Here is a 19,776-nt window from a genome sequence, read left to right on the forward strand (position 1 = left end):
CTAGATGGATGGCTCTTAATACTACCAATTAAAAGGCAATGTGCAGTTATTATGTCTTTTCCTCCTCAGTGGATTTCTTTATGTAAAGAAAAAGACTGAAGAGGCAATGGGAAATTTGGACCCCTACAGAATTCTTCAAAAGAGGCAGGGGAATTGCACAACAAAAGTTTTGTTTGAAACACCTGGAGATTTTTATGACATCTCAGCAATTACAAAATCAATCACGTTGTCATAATCACCAACCCAGCAGTCTGTTTATGGAGGATCATTTGATATCATGTTGAAATTTTTACCTTTGAAACTATATTGCTTATATTATCAGACTCCCTCTGAGAAATTATTTGCCAGAATGAGCTGGGTCAAATAGTATCTCAGCCTTTTATCTGGTTCATTCTTATGCCTATTTACTTAGACATACATGGTATTGTTCTCAGTGGGGCTAGTTTTCTAGTAACCATATTTAGGATGGAGCCCTTAGTTGTTATGATCTATGAAAAACTACTACTAGTTCTCTGTCCAGAGTCACTAAGCCCTATTAGTTCTAATCAGTGCTTTTTTATAAAAAAAAAAAAAAGTGCCGGAACTCACCTCTTGGGGTCACACTTTTACACTAAAAAAGATTTTCAATTCACCAACTTTTTTTGAAATAAAGAACTTATTTACCTTTTGCACGTAGCCAGTCACTCTACACACACATAAACATAATGGTCACCACCGGCAGTAAGCACTCAGCATGCAACCACACGACCGAGCCCAAGCTGAGCAGCGTCCTGAGCCGAGCAGCGCCCTCCCGAGCAGCGCCGACACACACGCAGCCCACAGGCACTATTTTAATGCTTTTCGCTGCCGACCTGCTACGCCTGACAGGGCGATTCACAATCACATGGAAAAACCCGTCAAAAAAAGGTGCCAGAACACTGTTCCGGTGCGTTCTATGACAAAAAAAGCCCTGGTTCTAATTGTGGACTACTTAGACCAGCCTTGCACAACCACCGACCCTTCATATGCTTAAACTACACTTTTAATCCTCCCAGTGGCCTAGGGCAGAATTATGGGAGCTGCAATGTAACACATGGAAGGCAGCAGACTCAGGAAGCCGGACCTAGACTAAAATCTCGAAATAGTAAAAATTGAAAGTGTCATTTTGGTTTTCACATCAACGGTGGCTGGATGACGATGTGAACTTTATACTAAAGGAAAAACCACAGTTAATTGCTTTGGACAGAATGGTTAATATATCTTTTTTTAATTGGGGGGTCATACATTAAATATATTGTTGCATAAGGCATCATAATATTCTGATCTATCATAGGTGCACAATCCATGTATATTATTGGTTTAGATCCTAAGAAAGCTGACTTCAAATTGAGCAAGCAGACACCTGTTTTGAGAGGATAATTAAACTTTAGTACTAAACAGGGACTATCTAAAACCTGTCTGCCATGTCAAGGTGGAAAACAGATTTAGAAAGAAACTCCTTGACCCTAAACATCTTACAACTATGAACATTCTATTACTAAGGTAAATAATAAATGCAAGTATTTTGTGAACATTGTAGTTGGGTTTCGCATTGTGTTTTTAGCAGAAATAAAAAAACAAACACTGGTTGAGTATTGTTAAATCTTTGATAATAGGCAGGTTGTGTCATATATGCTGATTGTTTTCAAAGTGGTGGCAGGTGGTATTGATTGTTACTTTTAGCTTAGAATGTTCACCTGTTTTGTTTCATGGCAACTGTCCTTACTCTGTTGACTTCCGGCAATATTATTTGCGTCTTTCTCCTTAATTATGAGGCTGTATGGAACTAACTAGTTGAAATACAGCACTGGCCAGGAACTGATCCTAAGTATTACATCATCATAATCATTTTGTGTAGTCAGTTCAGATTTTAATCACTTTTTATATCCAGTGATACCTGCCAAGGTAAAGTGGTCTAATTCATAATCATAGAACATAATCCAATGTGCAACACTTTCAGAGCCTCAGTCTGTTTTTTTCTAAAATTAAAAATAAAAAAGGCAGATGGACATTAGTATCTTGTAGCATTAATAAGAAATGTCACTACTACCTACTATTGAGAAATAGTCATTTTGAAAGTCGGTACACCTGAACAGAATGACAGGTGCTTTCAAAAGCAGGCAGAAGAATGAAGACTGAATATAACAGAGGGATTGAACTAGCTACTGTGAAGACCAAAACTGACATTCTTAGAAACACTGTAACCATATATAATTTCTGTATTTACAGTATGAATGTTCATCATTTTATTTTCATACATTCAATATTACTTTTATAAAAATAACTTTATTTTTATATTATTTATATCACTTTGATCTATTTCAGTAAATGTATATCATTTTTCTGTGAGCAAAAGAAATAGCCCATTTCAATTTCCTCAGAAAAATTAAATTAAGGGTGTGAAATGGCATACTTATAAGAGTAAAAGGGAGCTATTCCAGTTTTCTTTTCAATGTTTAATTTAATTGATTGTAAAACTTAACATTACTCAAGCCCTGAGGTGTGTTTTGTTATTACTGAAGTTAGTTGTATGAACGGTAACCATTCCTTTGCTTGGCTCCTTAGTTTGTTTCCACATGGTATGTGAGATGAAGGTCACTTGAGTGAAACCATCATAATTTATAGACTAACTATACTTCCGTACAAAACCACAAGTATGTAGAATGATCAGTGTTTATTACAGCATCCATATATTTCTTCTCCTCTTAAATGATTGAAGGCATAATCCTATGCAAGTTTAGACAGAAAGTGACTGTAACTCCCAGCTTGCTGCAATTCTATATGGATAGGATAAAATAGATACCATATAATAGTTTTAAATTCTTGGAAACATAATGTTAGATGGTCCAGCAGCTTCCTTTAGAACTGCTCTTTCTCTTTCAAGTTTGGAATGGGATGTGCAAAAACAAGAATACTGCTTTAAAGAGAATGAAGATGGGGCCACAGATACTACCAAGGGATTGGAGTTTCTCAGGAAGATGGCTCTGTTCTGTCCCATTTGCAATACCAAAGATATTGAAGCTGCCATAATACTACAAGACGTTAATTAAACCTTACAACTTAAGCTCACCCATAGAAAAATGCATCACTTACAAAAATTTCCATTGCCTTTGCTACACGTACCACTTATTCTGATGGTGATATGCTTTGTTGTTAGTCACAAAGTTGTGTCCGACCCATCGCAACCCCATGGACAACATTCCTCCAGGCCTTCCTGTCCTCCACCATCCGCCAGAGTCCACTTAAGCTCACGCCAACTGCTTCAGTGACTCCATCTAGCCACCTCATCCTCTGCCACCCCCTTCTTCTTTTGCCATCTATTGTGCCCAGCATTAGGCTCTTCTCCAGGGAGTCCTTCCTTCTCATTAGGTGGCCAAAGTATTTGAGTTTCATCTTCAGGATCTGGCCTTCTAAAGAGCAGTCAGGGTTGATCTCCTCTAGGTGATATGCTACTTCTCAGCAATATTCCTGCATGCACCAGTTGCTGGTGAACTTGGACAGGAGGGTGCTGTAGTTCTCAGATCCTGCTTGTGGTTTCCTGTGGGTAGCTGGTAGGTTACCATGTGAACAAAACGCTGGACTAGATATAGTCTAGTTCAGCATGTACCTTTGGTCTGATCCACCACGGATCTTTCTATGTTCTCAAAAGTTCAAAGAGTCCCCTCAATCAAGCAAGAAGTCCAAATGCTGAAATGGCTGCTTACAACAAGCCATAATGAATGTAAAGTAGGTTTTCCTTGGAAATGGAAGATTTCTACAATGTTTTATTACTCTCCATTACTGAAATACATTACCTTCACTATCGTCACATAATAGATACGGAATGCATCACAGTCTCTGTTAAGTGCTTAGAAGCAGGAAGTGCCAAAATGGTTTAGAACAGTGCTGCCCTCCTTTAATAAAAGGGACTTTGAATTAATTAAAAAAGATATTAATTCATATTTGACTGTGGGATCCCTTTATTCTCAGACCATTTTCTGCATTGCAGTGGAAGCAGTCCATCCCAGAAGTATAGAATAGTAACAGAATGATATTACTAAGCCAGTGGTGAGATCATATTATGCAACCATTCTGTTTACAGCTGGTTAATTAGAGAACTAGCTGAATATTATTTTTAAAGAGAGAGGAGACAGGTGCAAATTGGCTAACACCTATAGTATCTACAGAAGTATTCATTAAGAAGATGAATGTGCAAAACAATTCCATAATGTGGTATATAACTATTAACAGCTCATGCTTGTTCAGCAGTTCATGGAATGGGGTATAGCAGATTAGGAAACTCTCAAAGGATTAATTTCATTTAAAAATCATTCAATACAGTTTTTATACAAACAGGTAGTTCTTTATGCATGCTTGTTTTCATTCGTTTATTTGAAAGCATTTATATCCCACTTTTCTATTTTGCCATTCAGTGCAGCTAACCAAAGTAAAAGATGCTTAAGGCACTTTCTTTAACAGTGAACTCTGCTGACAAGATTATAGCCAACACTGAGAAACAAGAGTGGAGCACGGAAACTCAGGGAGTACCACCAACCCTCCCATTCCCCACCAAAAAATCTTCACGGAAAAACAAGAGGTTAAAAAACAAATACACACAAAACCAACCCAGTGAAGATGGAGCAGTTGCTAAAGAATGCTGAGAGATTGGAAGAAGCAGAAAACAGTGGGGAGAAGGAGGAAGGATGTCATGGAGTTTCCTGCATGGATGACTGTAACCTGGAAGATGAATATTCCAAACTGCAACATTGTATTACAGGTTCTAGCATGAAGACAAGCTCAGCAAAACCAAAACAGCAAAAACAAAACAGCAGAATTTCAAGTACAAAATCAATTGAACAAAGGCATGCAGCTGCATCATGGTTCAAATTACTTCTAAGGATTCAAAAGGCCTTATGGAACAAACCTTCACAGACTGATGCAAAGCAAGGTCTGAAGATACCACATATTTCTTAAGGAAAAGAATTCTGGAGCATCAGTACCCAAAGCCATGCTTTGATGTTCTGTGTACTCACAAAATGGCAAAGTGCTATGGATCAAGATCTCCTCCAAAAAGCCTTTGAGAAAGAAGAAAAATTTATACAGAAAGAGGGAGAATTTCTACAAAAGTCTTAATTTTCTTTGCAAGTCATGAATTAGCATGGGAAAAAGAAATAAAAATAGAACAAAACCCCTGAGGAAAAGACTGCAAAATAACTGTATCTCTAGTTACTCACAGAGCATCAGGATAATTCTGCTTGTAGTAGAAACATTTAACATTCCCACTCCTGAACATACAGCAAGATCCCATCCCTTACTTACCTACTCATAAATCATGAAAAGGAAGTTTCTTTTTAAAATCTGAAATTATGCAATGGCTAATACTATGAATTTTCTATCATGTACGTCATCCTCTTTGCTATTATTGCAACATCAAGCCTGGAAAATAGCCCTACAAAGTTTAATTATATTATGTTGCTTCTTAGCACCAGTGTCTCCCACTAGTCTCTGGATTAATGCCCATTATGGTGCTTTTCCCCTTCCACCAGCTTCCTTTTCCTCCTGCACATGCACAAGGAACCAAATAGAGAAGCATGCATCTTTCTTTTTCTTTGCCTCTGAAAGGACAAGTCATAATTTAACTGCACAAACCAAATGCATCCTCTTTGATTTGGAAAACGTCTGGACCAGCAGCTCGCTCTTCAGAATGTTACTTGTTCTGTTTTAACATCATATAAGTCCTGGGCAAAAGGCACATAAGAAAATACATGCCCATAAATATCCCCAAGCATTATCTATCACGTATCAGTGTTTGCCTCATGATAATATGGTTACAACCTAAGCTGGGGTGGGGGTGCTGGTTCCCTGGGCCTTGGTTTGGTGAAACCTTCCTCTTCTGCATATAATGCTTGTTGTAGATCACGTACTACAACAAACTGAAATCTTAGAAGAAACCATAGAAACAGAATCTACTCTTTCCCATTGCAAATGAACTCTAATATATGGTGCCTGCCTTAGAATTGGCCAGCTCCAAATATTTGTTTATTTTCTCACAACTCTGTGTCAAATGAAAACTGAAAGCCTCATACAAAAAGCACATATTAACAAAGCCAAACTAAAATACAGTTATTAAAGATTTTATGCAAATAATCAAAAATAAATACAGACATAATCCCTTTGCCAGTGCAGTGTAGTGGTTAAGAACATGAGATTGAAACTCAAGTGACCTGGTTTCTAGTTCCTGTTCAGCCATGGAGACAGCTGGGTGACTTTGGGCCAGTCAGATTCTACAGTCACATAGTTGATATGGGGATAATATTGTGCAAGAGAAGGAGAATTATATAAGCCAGTTTGAGTTCATAGAAGAAAAAGCAGGATATAAATCTAATTATTTAATAAGTAAGATTGCATCCATGGAATCTTACAAGCATCCCATGCTGGCAGTAATCTGACACATACCCTGCATTTTGTCTAGATGACTGTTTTCATGGAAGGGAAGGGAAGGGAAGGGAAGGGAAGGGAAGGGAAGGGAAGGGAAGGGAAGGGAAGGGAAGGGGTCATGGACCTGAAATGGCACCACTATGCAAGCCAGCCTTGCCTCTTGCAGTCCCCTTAACATGCCCTTTCCACCTTCCAAGGTCCAGTTAGAATTGCTGTGGTTCGTTTTTTGCCAAATGTGAGAGGGTTGGGCAGGAGCTTTGTCTTTGGAGAATGAGCACCAAAAATTCCTAGGGTCTCCAAATAATGTTGGGAGGCCACAGGACTGTGCTCTAAATAAAGTCTTAAAAAGTAGTAGCAATGAAAAGAAGACGTATTAGTGAATATGTGCCAACCCAGGGTTTGAAGTTAGAGGGTTCATTGAAGCCCAATTCCAAGAAGAGGGAAACTTCACAGACTCTTGAATTCTTTTTTCAGTTGGGATTAAAATGTGTTCCAGAAAGGAACTGCTAACTTCCCTGAACATTCAGTTTTCCTGAATTGAATGTAACAGTGTAGCTCCAATGGGGGGGGGGATTAAGACTGGAATGGGTAAAGAACGCATGGTGGAAGGAAAGCATATCCCCTCTTCCAGGAAGACCTCTCAATTTTTGCTCCTGCAGGTGGTTTTGCATGATCTACTATAGCAAGGAATAGTGGTAGTGAGGAATCTAGTCCTCATGGAACTTGTAGGGTGCAGACACCCCATCCTTCTTTGCTGTAGCCCATTGTCATGTTTCCACACCCTCCCTCCTTTCTCTTTCCTCAGTTTTTTCTTAGGACCAGGGGTGCATCCAAATGGGTGGCTTCCAGCACTACTGGTCAATAGTCTTTTCCTTACTAAGAATTCTGCTCTTCTAAGAAAAAAATGGGGAAGGGGATGGGCAAACACAGGAAGGATACAGTTTGTTTCACCCCCCTGTAAATTCTATGCATGTGGTATGGTGATTATACAATCAAAGCCTTCTTTGGAACCATCCCAGTTCTCTTGCATTGGGAACAATCTCTGAAACTATGACCTTGCCCTGAAGTGATTAAAGAAATCTGCTGTCCTTGATTGAAAGTCTAGCTCTGTAGCCTGAGAGAGAATGGTGTTAGTTTTTCTTTGTCATTAAGCCAACATTACTAATTCCCTTTGTTTTTGCTGAAGGAAGAATGCTAAATCCTTGTTGGAGAAAAATCTTGATAACAGATTAGAAGCTACCACTTGGTTTTAAAATCTGCAATACAGTCGTTTCTAAAGTGTGCAATGCCAATACGTGTGCTCCCTTTTCCTCACTATTCTGTGTTGTTGTACTTCTGAATAAGTTTTCAGTGGGCTCTGAAAATGGAACATAATGTGCTGTGCCTCTTTGATATAACTTTATAACCCCTAAGGATAAATCCTCTTTGACAAGAGCAAGTAGGCTGTGGAAGAAGGGAAATTAGCTCAATTCTCCCTTCAGTTTGGTGGCAGCATTTTAAGAAGGCAAGGGAGACAATACTGTCAGTAGATCAGTGTTCTAAAATAGATAATAATGCTTACTCACCACATAGGGAGTGGTGGAGTTTAATTAATTAAAGTTGTAAATCACTGTGAGAGTCTCAACTGGAAAGCATTGCAGTAAAGACATGCAAAAACATTGATAATGTTCAATTCCGTTCTCCAGAATAAGTTGGAAATAAACTGTCCCATTTTATATGGAATAGATTTAAAGAGAAGAAAATATAGTGGATGGTGCTGCAAAGTGTTTAAAAGGAAATAAAGAAAAAGCTAGTAACCATAAAAGTTTCCTTATCCACATTATGAACAAATATTCTATTGCAGTATTTTTCTCCTGAATATTCCTTTTCAAGCATAGATTTTACCCTGGTGAAAATGTTTGTGTAATAATTTCATTAGTGTTTAAATTATTCAGTGTTTATTTTTTATTCCAGTGAAATAATAGAGCCAACAAAAGTGGTATTAAATAATTAACCATTACTGAACAGCTAATAATTTTGGCATAATTTCTAAATATAGAGAGATCTGAAAAGTAGACACTAGTAGGGGAAAACTGTAGGGGAAAATCCATGAGGGATTCTGAATTTCCAGAATTAGTCTTGAGTTTTTCAGATGGAGCTTGCCAACAGATGCCAGACGCATTGTCACGAGGGACAGCATTATGCCATTGTTTTTCCATGGGATAGGCATGTTAGTACTTGTCTTTGTTCCCAGCATAGCACTGATGCAATGGCGTAATATGTAAAAAACAACCGCGTGGCATCTGAAAGGGTAACAGATGTATTCTGGCATAAGCACACATGGTGATCATCTACTTTATCAGATATACCTAGTGAAGTGGACACTGTCCACATAAGATTATGCCAAAACACATCTAGTCTTTAAGGTGCCACAAGGCTCTTTGTTGTATGTTATGGCATTGTAACAATGTTATACTAACCAGCTGGGAATGAAGGCTGGGACACCAGCAAAAGATAAATAAATAAATAAATAAAATTAGAGTAAGGGTAGGCAACTTGGTAACCTCCAGAAATTTTAGACTACAACTCCCATATCACCATTGGTCACACTGGCTGGAGCTAATCAGGGTGGTAGTGCAAAATATCTGAACAGTTGAACTTGGAGTTTCGATCTATGAATCTAAACTGCAGATCCCTTCTCCCACCCACCCCCAGCCCTTTTAGGATTTTTGCTAATGCTCACTTGCACACTCATGCAGGTGACCTAATCTGCATTAGTAAATATACATTCACACTAATACAAATCATTAAAGAAATTAATTTTCTTTAATGAAAAGATGATGGCACAAAAGATGCCTGGTAGTTTGTAAATCTCAGATGGACTGGATTGAACTAAATGCCTGTATTCCCTACTCCAAGGCAACTTACAATTAAAACTTGATGCTTGATTCTTCTGGGGGTCTGGGAGGGGGGAGGGGGGAGGGGGTTCCTCAAGTTTCTATAAACTGAACTGTAAGAAGCAGCTGTGAAGATTTGAGATTGCTGTGTTAATTACATCAAATCAACACACTTGATTGCTCACATACAAAGCAATCATATTTATTCTAGTTGGGGTTCACCAGATAAATACAGTGTTAATAATGTGATTAAGAATTTAATTTTAAATTAGTGCAAATCATAATTATCTGTAAAAGAGTAACTTATTCCAGCTGCTCAGAGAGTCACTTTCATTTATAGGCAAACTGGTAAGAACAGCATTCAGATGTTTTTGTTTGGCAACATGGAAGTGATTAATGTGTAGTTGTTTGCATTTTAAATACTTCATGGATCAGATCAGTATTTGTGCACTGTGTCCAATTTTATTCTGCTCATATCAAAATACTTATTACTGCTGACAGGTGTAACATACCCACATTAATTCCTTGATGCAATTTTCTAATTGCTTTTTTGGCATGAGATGAGAGCCATTTAGTCTTTCGTGATCTATTTGTCTTTATGGCATAATAATGCACTTTTAAAAATTAGATGCACCTAGATTTAAAATGATTACCCAGAAACATATAGCCAAGACCTTAAAGAAAATGGATGTTCTATATATATATATATATATATATATATATATATATATATATATATTTCACACTCTTTCACACTTCCCACTTATTTCACCTTATGAGAATAATGAATGTTTGTAAGAATTTATTAATCTTTACCCCATTTTAGCTGCAAGCAAGCTAAGTGAAGGAAGAGAGTAGAAATTAAAGTCAGCTTCTACCCCATCATTGATTTTCTCAGTGAGGGCATGCAAGCATAAGCCATTTTAGCAGACTGCTAGGAAGTGTGCAGTCCCTGTTTGAACATTTGCTTCCTCATTCTGGTAAGGATACACATGCATGCTCGCTTCCCTAGTTGGATCAATGATTCTCTTGAAGGTGCTTAACCTGATATTTTTTCCAACAATCCTTATAATCAGATATTAACAATAGTTTGACCTATCATCAACAGTACACTCATGTTGACTTGATGCAGTGACATTGTCCATGTGTGCAAGCAATATTTATAACAAGGACATAACAAACTACTGTACCAGAAACGTGGGTTGTTCCCACCCACACAGCAAACCTTTTTTGCAAAACCCAGGGGAGAGTTTGGGCAACTTTCATAGCAAATAGCAAATTGACCTAATCGCAGCTCTTGATACTTACAAACTTGGCACCTACAAACTAGGTAGGAGAATGAGAAAAGTGATACTCAAAGCACCATCCTGCAATTTCTTCCACATTTTTCCTTCTACATTTATTCCCCTTCCCCTCCCCGTGCACACACTATCTTAGCTGCTTAGGCTCTCAAATTTAATCACTCCATGTGAAGCATGACAAATAGGCATTGTGCACAGCTTGGTTGATTGATAAAGCAAAAGCCAAGTGCCTTCTCTTCTCTTCTCTTCTCTTCTCTTCTCTTCTCTTCTCTTCTCTGCAAAATTAGAAAAGCATTCCAAGTGTTACTACAGAAGCTTGTAGGAACTGGTGACACACCTCAGTAATACCACTGGGACCTCATTTGTTTTCCTTTCACTCCTGTCATCTGTCCAGTGGATGTGAAGTAGAGAAGTGAAAGATGTGTAAATTGTATACAGGTTCAACCACAACACAGATCCAAAAATGCCTTTTTTGGGAATGGGCTGAAAGGGAATTGCAGAATTTCTGGCATATTTTGAATGTAGGTAGCCACCTCAGAGGTGGTAAGAGGGATTAGATGTAAGAGGAACCTCCGTAGGAAAAGGGCACTGGGGCAAATAGACAAAAGCGTATACCAGGAAGAGGGGGAGGCCTGTTGCAGAAGGACTCATTGCAAGGCTAAGGCTGATTAAATGCTGAGACTTGCAAAGAATATCAAGAGGAGCAAAAAGGGCTTCTATCAGCATGTAAATAGCAAGAGGGAGGAGAGACAGGTAGTGGGACTGCTTAATAAGGAGGAGGGGGATCCAGTGACTGATGTGAGGGAACAGGCACAGATGCTAAACGACTATTTTGCCTCTGTGTTCTCCCCAAAGCAGGATGGGGGAGATCTGCATGGGAGATTAGATGAGACCAGGGACTTAGGGGCACAGATTAGAGTCACCCTGCTAGAAGTCAAGGAGCTCCTCAGGGCTCTGGACATTACAAAAGTTCCGGGCCCTGATGGGTTACACCTGAGAGTACTTCGAGAGTTGGCAGGGGTTCTCTCATGCCCGCTGGCCTCCATTTTTGAGGCCTTATGGAGAACGGATGAAGTTCCAGAGGACTGGAGGGTGGTTTCAGTGGCCCTGTTTTTCAAAATGGGTAGTGGAAGGGACATGGGGAATTACAGATCAGTTAGCCTTACGTCCATTGTAGGAAAAACAATGGAAAGGCTCATAATAGTGAGAGATCTAGTGATGCTAGATAGGGAAGGGAGACTGGTGGTCACACAACACGGCTTCTGCAAAAACAGGTCCTGCCAGACAAACCTTGTGGAATTCTATGACAAGGTGTCAAGGTGGCTAGACGGAGGGGACACAGTGGATGCGGTTTACCTGGATTTCAGCAAGGCCTTTGACAAAGTGCCCCATGATATTCTGGTTGAGAAATTGAGGAGTTTTGAGATGGACCAATGCACTGTCCGATAGATTATGGCATGATTGACTGACCAAAAACAGAGGGTAACCATTAGTGGGGAATCATCAGGATGGTGGCCAGTGACAAGCGGGGTCCCCCAGGTCTCTGTCCTGGGGCTGATCCTGTTCAATCTTTTCATCAATGACATGGAAAAAGGGGTGAACAGTCCGCTGATCATACTAAAAGGGGGGCAGTGGCCACAACTGAGGAGCAGTTACTCCAGATCAAGAAGGATCTGGACAGACGATGGAAGTGGGCAGGAGACAACAGGATGGCGTTCAGTATGGATAAGTGTAAGGTCTTGCACTTGGGGCATAGGAATGGGTGTCATAAGTACAGGTTAGGGGACAATTGGCTGGAGAGCAGCACTTGTAAAGGGGATCTTGGGGTACTGGTTGACTGCAGGCTAAACATGAGTCAGCAGTGTGATACAGTGGTCAAGAGAGTGAACACCACGCTTGGTTGCATAGCCAGAATCTCTAGATCAAGAGAGGTATTGCTATATGACTGGTGAGCCCGCAACTGCATTATTGTGTTCCATTCTGGGCCCCTTGTTACAGGAAGGATATAGCCAGGTTAGAGTCAATACAGTGTAGGGCCACAAGGATGGTGGCCGGATTGCAGGGAGAGCCGTATGAGGCGAGACTGAGGGAACTGGGTCTTTTCAGCCTGGAGAAGAGGAGACCCTGAGGGGATCTGTTGGCGACATATAGGTATGTGACAGGGTGTCACATGGAGGTGAGTAGAGACCTGTTCTCCCCTGCAGAGGAGGGCAGGACATGCTCCAATGGAACAAAACTCAGGGAACCAAGGTTCAATCTGAATGCCAGGAAGTACTCCCTGACAGTTAGGACCCCGAGGTTATGGAATGGGCTTCCACGGGAGGTGGTTGAAGCCCCATTGGTGAGGGTGTTCAAGGATAGGATAGACATCCACATGGTAGGCATGTTGTGAGCGGAGCCGGCTGGAACCGGGGGTCAAACTAGATGGCCCAGGAGGCCCTTCTGTCTCGCTGTTTCTATGTACCTGCCTAAGACAGTGTTGAATCCTCCACCATACCAGACTATGATGAGAATGTTTTTAAAGCAAGAGTGGATTACTCACCATGGTGAATTTTGTTGTCATGGAGAGCATAGCATGGAACATACATCCAACAAATGACAATTTATTTTTGTTTACTTGACTTTCTTGTCACAATAAAATTCTTTGTACCTTTGTAGTGTTGAGTATCTTGTGTACATCAAGCAGTAAAAACACCAATAAAATCCATTTCAATTCCAGATTTTAACACAACAAAATATGGAAAGGTCAAAGAAGGATGAATTCTACTGCAAGGCACTGTATTTTGCTGATCTAAGTCAGATAACAGTTTGATTTGAAAAGTACAATGGTCTTTATATTTATTTTGTATTGGAAAGCTGTCGGGGCTTGCCGAGTGTATTACCACCTTTTTATAATGTAGCCTGTAAGTATATAAAAACCTATTCAGGAAAATGTGGATGCTTTAGGCAATAGTGCATGTTTTGCGGGGGGGGGGGGGGGTTTAACCTGAGCACTCTACTGCATGTGCAGTTAGAGTATCCAGAGCTTTGGGTTTATAGTATGTTTCTGGTTTCAAACCTGAATACTGAAATATCTGTGTCCCTGGCAAAGTCTTTTGACTCAACGTTTTTCCATGGAAATATTAAATTATGTAGTAGATAGAATATGACTTTTTGCATAGAATTTTCCTTTGAAATGATTGAAAATACAGCATAGCTTATTTCTGAATCTAGGGCAGTTGCCACCTCATGTAATTCTAGCTACTGGGCTACAAAAGATTTCTTCAACTATTCACTGTGACTCATGCAAGGCCACAATCCAATCACAATTAAGAAATGTTTGGCAGTGCAAGAGAGTTAGGCAGTTGTTTTACTGTCCCACTGAAATAAATAGGGCTGAACTGTGCTCTTTGTTGATTTCACCAAGAGTTATGTATTCCATGTTTTCAGAATTTTTGTTGAGTTGTTTTCATTCAGGCCAATGCAGGATAACATATGGAGGAAAATGGCTCAATTTAATTTAATAAGTTCACTATTTCTTCCATATATTATCCACTCCAAATGGTTTATTAACAATCTGTCTTTGGCTGCTGTTTTGGCACAGCGTAACAGCTCCTTCTTCTTTCCATCCAAAATGTGACAATTTCAGTAAATAAATCACAGTTGCTAAGTGCTTTGGGCAAATAAACATATGCCTTATCTCTCCCCCCAAAAGCTGTGGAAAGTGTATGATAAACTGTACATTTCAAAGGACGTGTCATGTCCCACTGAAATAACTTTGATTCATGGTTATGTATTTATCTTTAAACAACTGACAAACCTAAGGGTATCTGAATTATTATCATTTGCTCAATGCTGCCAGGGTCTCTTGCTACGAAATTGAAATGATATACACTGAGATTGCACTTCTGCTTTCCCAGCTTTAACATGCTATAAAATACTTTCTCTGGTGAAAACAGAGAATGCTGTATGCGACTGATTTTGATGAGGTTCAGCTGAAAATAGTTAATGGCAATACCATTTGAATCAGGATATGTCTTTAAAATTTATTAGCAGAAAATACAAATAGCAAAGATCCCTGAGCTTCTGGGAGTTTTACAATTGAAAATATTTTATTCATGTGAATTTCAAAAACCAAGGGCAGTTTCTGAGATATTTAAATCACTTCCCTCCCTCCCTCCCTTTTATGTTTCTGCAAAGGCATCACACCTATCCTGATTAGTCTTTAAAATCCTCTCTCCTTACTTCATTTCCAAAAGGATGACACTCAAGGAAGGAAATGTGCTGGTTGTTTCTCTTTACTAGAAATACAAACCAGTAACTTTTGATGCATATTCTTAAGGACCAAACTAAACAGGATATGGCAGTCCCATGATCTGGTCTCTGGATGGTGTTTTATTTTCAAATTTTACACATTTGGTATGTTTTACCCTGTAATGGCTGCAGCTAAAAGCTGGGGTTGAGGCAGGAGGGGAGAGATCTGCAAAAGAGACATAGGTTGAAATTTCCCTCCCCCATCAATGCATCCCTGATCCGAATTGCACTCCTCTCTGAAGCTACTGTTAGCTGAAGAGATAGCAAACAGGTGCTTGTATTGCAAGACATTGCTACTGTTTTGTATTGCAAAAATGGTAGTGCTGCTCTCAGCCATGTATAAACAATCTGCAGCCAATATATGCATGTGCTGACCCAAATTACTTCCATGCCGTTAGAGCTTCTATACTGTGAAAGAATGTGAATCAGCTCCCCTGTACTTTGTCTAGAAGCATCCAGTGCAATGCAGCATTAGCATCATTTTGATTTCCAGTGTCCAAGGCATAATGTTGCGGCAGTTTTTCCTGTGCTGCTTATTAAGTTTAGGACCACAAATACCAGTACAGACAGGTGATCCAAGGTGTGAGCAATTTTAAAGCCTGATTCCCAAATTAAACTAAACTCAGGAGTTTTCTCACAAGCAGCCTGGGGAAGGCAGGGATATTAAAAAGTATAATAGACATTTTCCATCTCTTTGCTTGCTTATCCCGGTTCTTCCGTAATGAACACAGGTGGTCACTGTTTCAGAGCTGGTTTTCTGCAGCCCACAGAATCTTCCTTCCAAACCAAGCTAAGTTTTAATTAAACAAAGCCTTTTCATGGAGCTCTGTCAGGCTGTAGCCTATTTCTTCTCAACCAGAAACAGCATTTCCTAGTTCTGTCCAAGGGGCACCAATGGGCTGAGGCTGAATCCAGAAATTCTTTCATGTTGTTACTGGCTCAAATTTTGTGTTAGTTAAACAGATATGCTAAATGCAATTATGAGAAATAATGTTTTCCTCATACTGTGAATTAGTATGTCAGCATATTTTAACATAGCTAAACTAGATTTTGCATCATATTCTTAAACAACATGACATTTATATATAGTTTTCTATTTTTTCATGTAAATGGAAAGCATTTAATGGCCTTGAACTACCACTCAAAACATGGGACTTTTTGGGGTTTTTTGTCTTAGAAAATGATATTTTGAAAGGGTTGCTTTCTAAATCTTGTTTAAAAGTAGAATAAAATGACTACTTTTAACTGCATGTGTTTTAGAACTATCTTCAGAACAAAATTAAATATGCAGGCTCTGAAATGAAAAATGCAAAATATGGAAATATGACTAATTCTAATTCTTTTTTCAAGCACTATGGATGTTGTGGATTTGTATTCGGACTGGATTCATTTACTCCTCTTTGAATCTTAGCAGCTCAAGAAATCTGTTGCTGCAACCTATTTTAACATTTACATGTGAATATCAAAGTCTAGCTAGACAATCTGATTCTCCAGACAATATTCTTGTGCACGTAGGATAAACCAAGCATTCTGAGAGATGGAACAGATATAGGAAATATATGCATAACTGTACACATTCATTTGCATTCTCATGTAGGTATTATTACTTTTTTCCCTTTTTGTTGTCCCAGGTTGAACAATTGCTTTATTGACTATTTATTGTACATTGTTAGCAAACCAGTTGAAGGTAGAACTAAAATTTTAAATCAGATATTATTCAGCAAGGGAGTGAGGGATGGAAGGAGGGCAGGAGTGTGGGAAAGATGAACTAAACAATTCCAAAGTAGCAACCACAGCATGGTGGTATGAGTGCCATGTAGTGTTGGGTGATCACTCTCTTCTGTGTTTGATTTGGACATGAGCTTTTTATTTTATTATTTATTTTATTAATTTATTTCCTCTAAATAGATAATTAGAAAAAAGCTTGGTTAATTCCATGCTTAGAATGAATTCTGTCATGCTCTTGATGGCTTCAGGAGTGTGAAAGAGTCTGAATGCCTTGACCTGGTCCCCTGTGATCTCCCTAAACTTTGGGAGTGATGGGCACAGGAGCAGAATGGGAGCAGGGAGTGAAAACCTCTCTCTTCATTGCTCCTTGAAATATTATTACTGTTATGGCTGTTCTTTCCCTTCTTCTAAACAGGACAAAGACTGTCTAACAGAAAACCTTTATTATGTTAAGACTGATCAGCTAGGCTGGCTTTGTAGCACAAAAGAATAATATAGCAGAACGCAGTCATAAATAAGCAAGCAAGGTCAGAACACTAGCCACCAAGAAAATGCAACTAAATGTTAAGAAGATGATTCCAAACAATACTCCTCCTCACTTCTGGACCGAAAGGAGTAAACCACACCTTCAAGGTTGGTCCTCCTGTTGGAGTATACAATTCTTTCCAGCTCTTCTGCTCTCTTAATCTGATGGCATACCCTTTCATTGATGATTTTCTGGTTAGTCTGCTCACTAAACTCTCCTAAAGAATTTGAAACTTTCAGATTCCCAACAACTGCCTGGCTTATTCTGTGCCAATGCCTCAACATTTTGGGTGCAGATTCTGGCTCCACCTCTTTGTCTGACTCAGAATCGACTCTACTACCTTTGAAGACTCTTCTTTAGAAAAAGTGGAACCCATCACTATAGACACAGAAGTTTCCAGGCACCAGAATTGCTGGGAAATAAAACTTTTCTTAGATGCCATAGGAAAGTTCGGTTGGATCCTAAGATCCTTAGTTGTTCTTAGTTGTCACTGCAAACAGTTGGACTTAAGGCATGTCTAAATTTATCCTATTGATTTTAATCAGACCTAATTTAAGTGCAGTTCTAATCAGGTATCTTTCCCAGCATCCCTGACCCTGGGAGGCTGTAGTAGAAGCATATCCAAATACCAGGCAGGGAGTCCATCACAGCCACTGCCCTGGTGGCGGAAGAAAGAAGAAGCCCTTTTCTGGTTTGGATTACAGTTTAAGCCAGAGAAGAACTACTGTGGTGACAGCTGGGTTCAGGATACCAGGGGCCTTTTAGAAGGGCATGACTTTTTATGCGTAGCTATTGCACAGTTCAGTGATACCCCTAGCATCATGAGCATTCCTTGACTACTAGAGCATGTGATAGCTCTGGAGGCAAAGAAGAAGCCGGTAGTCCTTATGTCCATGTAATTTAATCCCCCTCACCACTTTTCTTCCTTTTAAAAAACATCCTTATATCTATAGTAGTATGTGCTTCCCATTTAGGGACTTTTGCATTCAGTTTGTTTGTTCAATACTTCCATTTCTATGCCACCTATTACCAAAGTCTCAAGATGGCTTACAATAAAAGATAAAAATACATATAACAATAAATAAAGAATAAAACTTCATTATCAAAATTTAAAACCTAACTAAATCACAACAAAGCAAGCACTGAGAATGGACAGGATCAATTACTAAAAAAAGATATTAAAAAGAAATGTTTTTGCCTGGTGCCAAAACACTAATAGAGATGGTGGTAGGTGGATGTCCTGGGGGAGACTATTCCAGAGGTAGGGAGCATATCTGGCATAGTTGTAAGAAGGCACCCCTGGACAACAAGTCCACTTGTGCTTCCAAGGACAGACCTGGGTCCAGGAGCACCCCCAAACCACAAACAAGTTTCAAAAGTTTGTTCTTTTAAAAGTCATGTACTTTGCATGTAGAAGATCACAGGTTCAATCCCTGACATTGCTGCCTAGCAGGGGACTAGCATCACCACATACCTGGAGATGTCAGACAGTACCAGATTCCTCTTTAAAACTCTGAAGACTATCATGTAATGTAGGCAGCACTAAGCTGCATAGGCCAGCTACTTCTAGTTCACACAAATCACTAAGGTTACCCAAGCTGTGTTTAATCCTCCGCACATGTGAAGCATTTTTACTCTGACTACCTGTCTAGGCACAACTTGCTGTATCATCTGAACCCAGACTACATGGATTAATGGAGGGTGAAACAATGCCCACATATAGGCAGGGTGTTATCTGAGGGTTGTTTCATCTCCAACAAGATACGCTGCTTGGCTTTGCATGACACAACAAGCTGCATGCAGGCAGATATTAATAATTAGAGAAACTGTGCCCTGTATGCATTGTCATCAGTAATTAAGAAGCCATAGTGGCTTGGTTAACCCTTAGTGATTGCCCATACTGTCTCCATGTACAACTAATAATTGGATGTTGTTTTTTTCTTCTCTACATAGGCTTTGTTCTAAAGCAAGAAAAAATGTTCTGTGTTTATTGTAGCATGATTTACTCCTGCTGATTCTTATGCCCCTTAGGAGCTTCTTGGGCATCAGACATAATGCTTCTGGCTTCCTACTAGAGGATAATACACTTTGTGCAATGTTGCACACTGACCACAGTCCAAGATGTGTTTTCTAGTCGTTTTGTCCTTTTGATTTTAATCAAGAGGCTTTCTTCATGTATATTAGGTTTAAAATGCAAGGTCAAATACTCTGCACCTTTTATCTTTAGTGACATATTCTCCTGTTCTCCTGTTGTAGGTGGCAGGAGACAACTGCCATAACCAAGACTGTTTTGGAAAATGTAGCACAATATTATTCCCACTGTGTTTCATCTGTCTAAATTGTTGAGTGATGCTAACCCCATGAGTAATGCTAGTGCTAAAACATCAGATAGTTGGTTTGAACATTTCAATTAATTTACAATTATTGCAAAATTAATATTGTACATTACTAAATATGCCAAAATGAAAATATGCTTTATTTGAAGTTATTGCATTTTACCCTATAAATGTATAGTTTGCATTTATTTATGAAACCCTATATTTAAGTCAATGAAATAATTCATTTAAAATAATAACAATAATGGAGAATTTCCTTGGGGAAACTCTGAGGTTAGCAT

At 39.2% G+C, this 19,776-nt stretch overlaps 1 protein-coding gene across 3 annotated transcripts in view; it reads left to right on the forward strand.

Moving 5' to 3' along the window:
• ATRNL1 (attractin like 1) overlaps positions 1-19,776 on the forward strand; it is a 619,481-nt gene that overhangs the window by 507,799 nt on the left and 91,906 nt on the right. The window lies entirely within an intron of this gene.

The sequence above is a fragment of the Varanus komodoensis genome, unplaced genomic scaffold (genome assembly GCF_004798865.1).
Source record: "Varanus komodoensis strain SLA01 unplaced genomic scaffold, ASM479886v1 scaffold1, whole genome shotgun sequence".
Taxonomy (NCBI): Eukaryota; Metazoa; Chordata; class Lepidosauria; order Squamata; family Varanidae; genus Varanus; species Varanus komodoensis.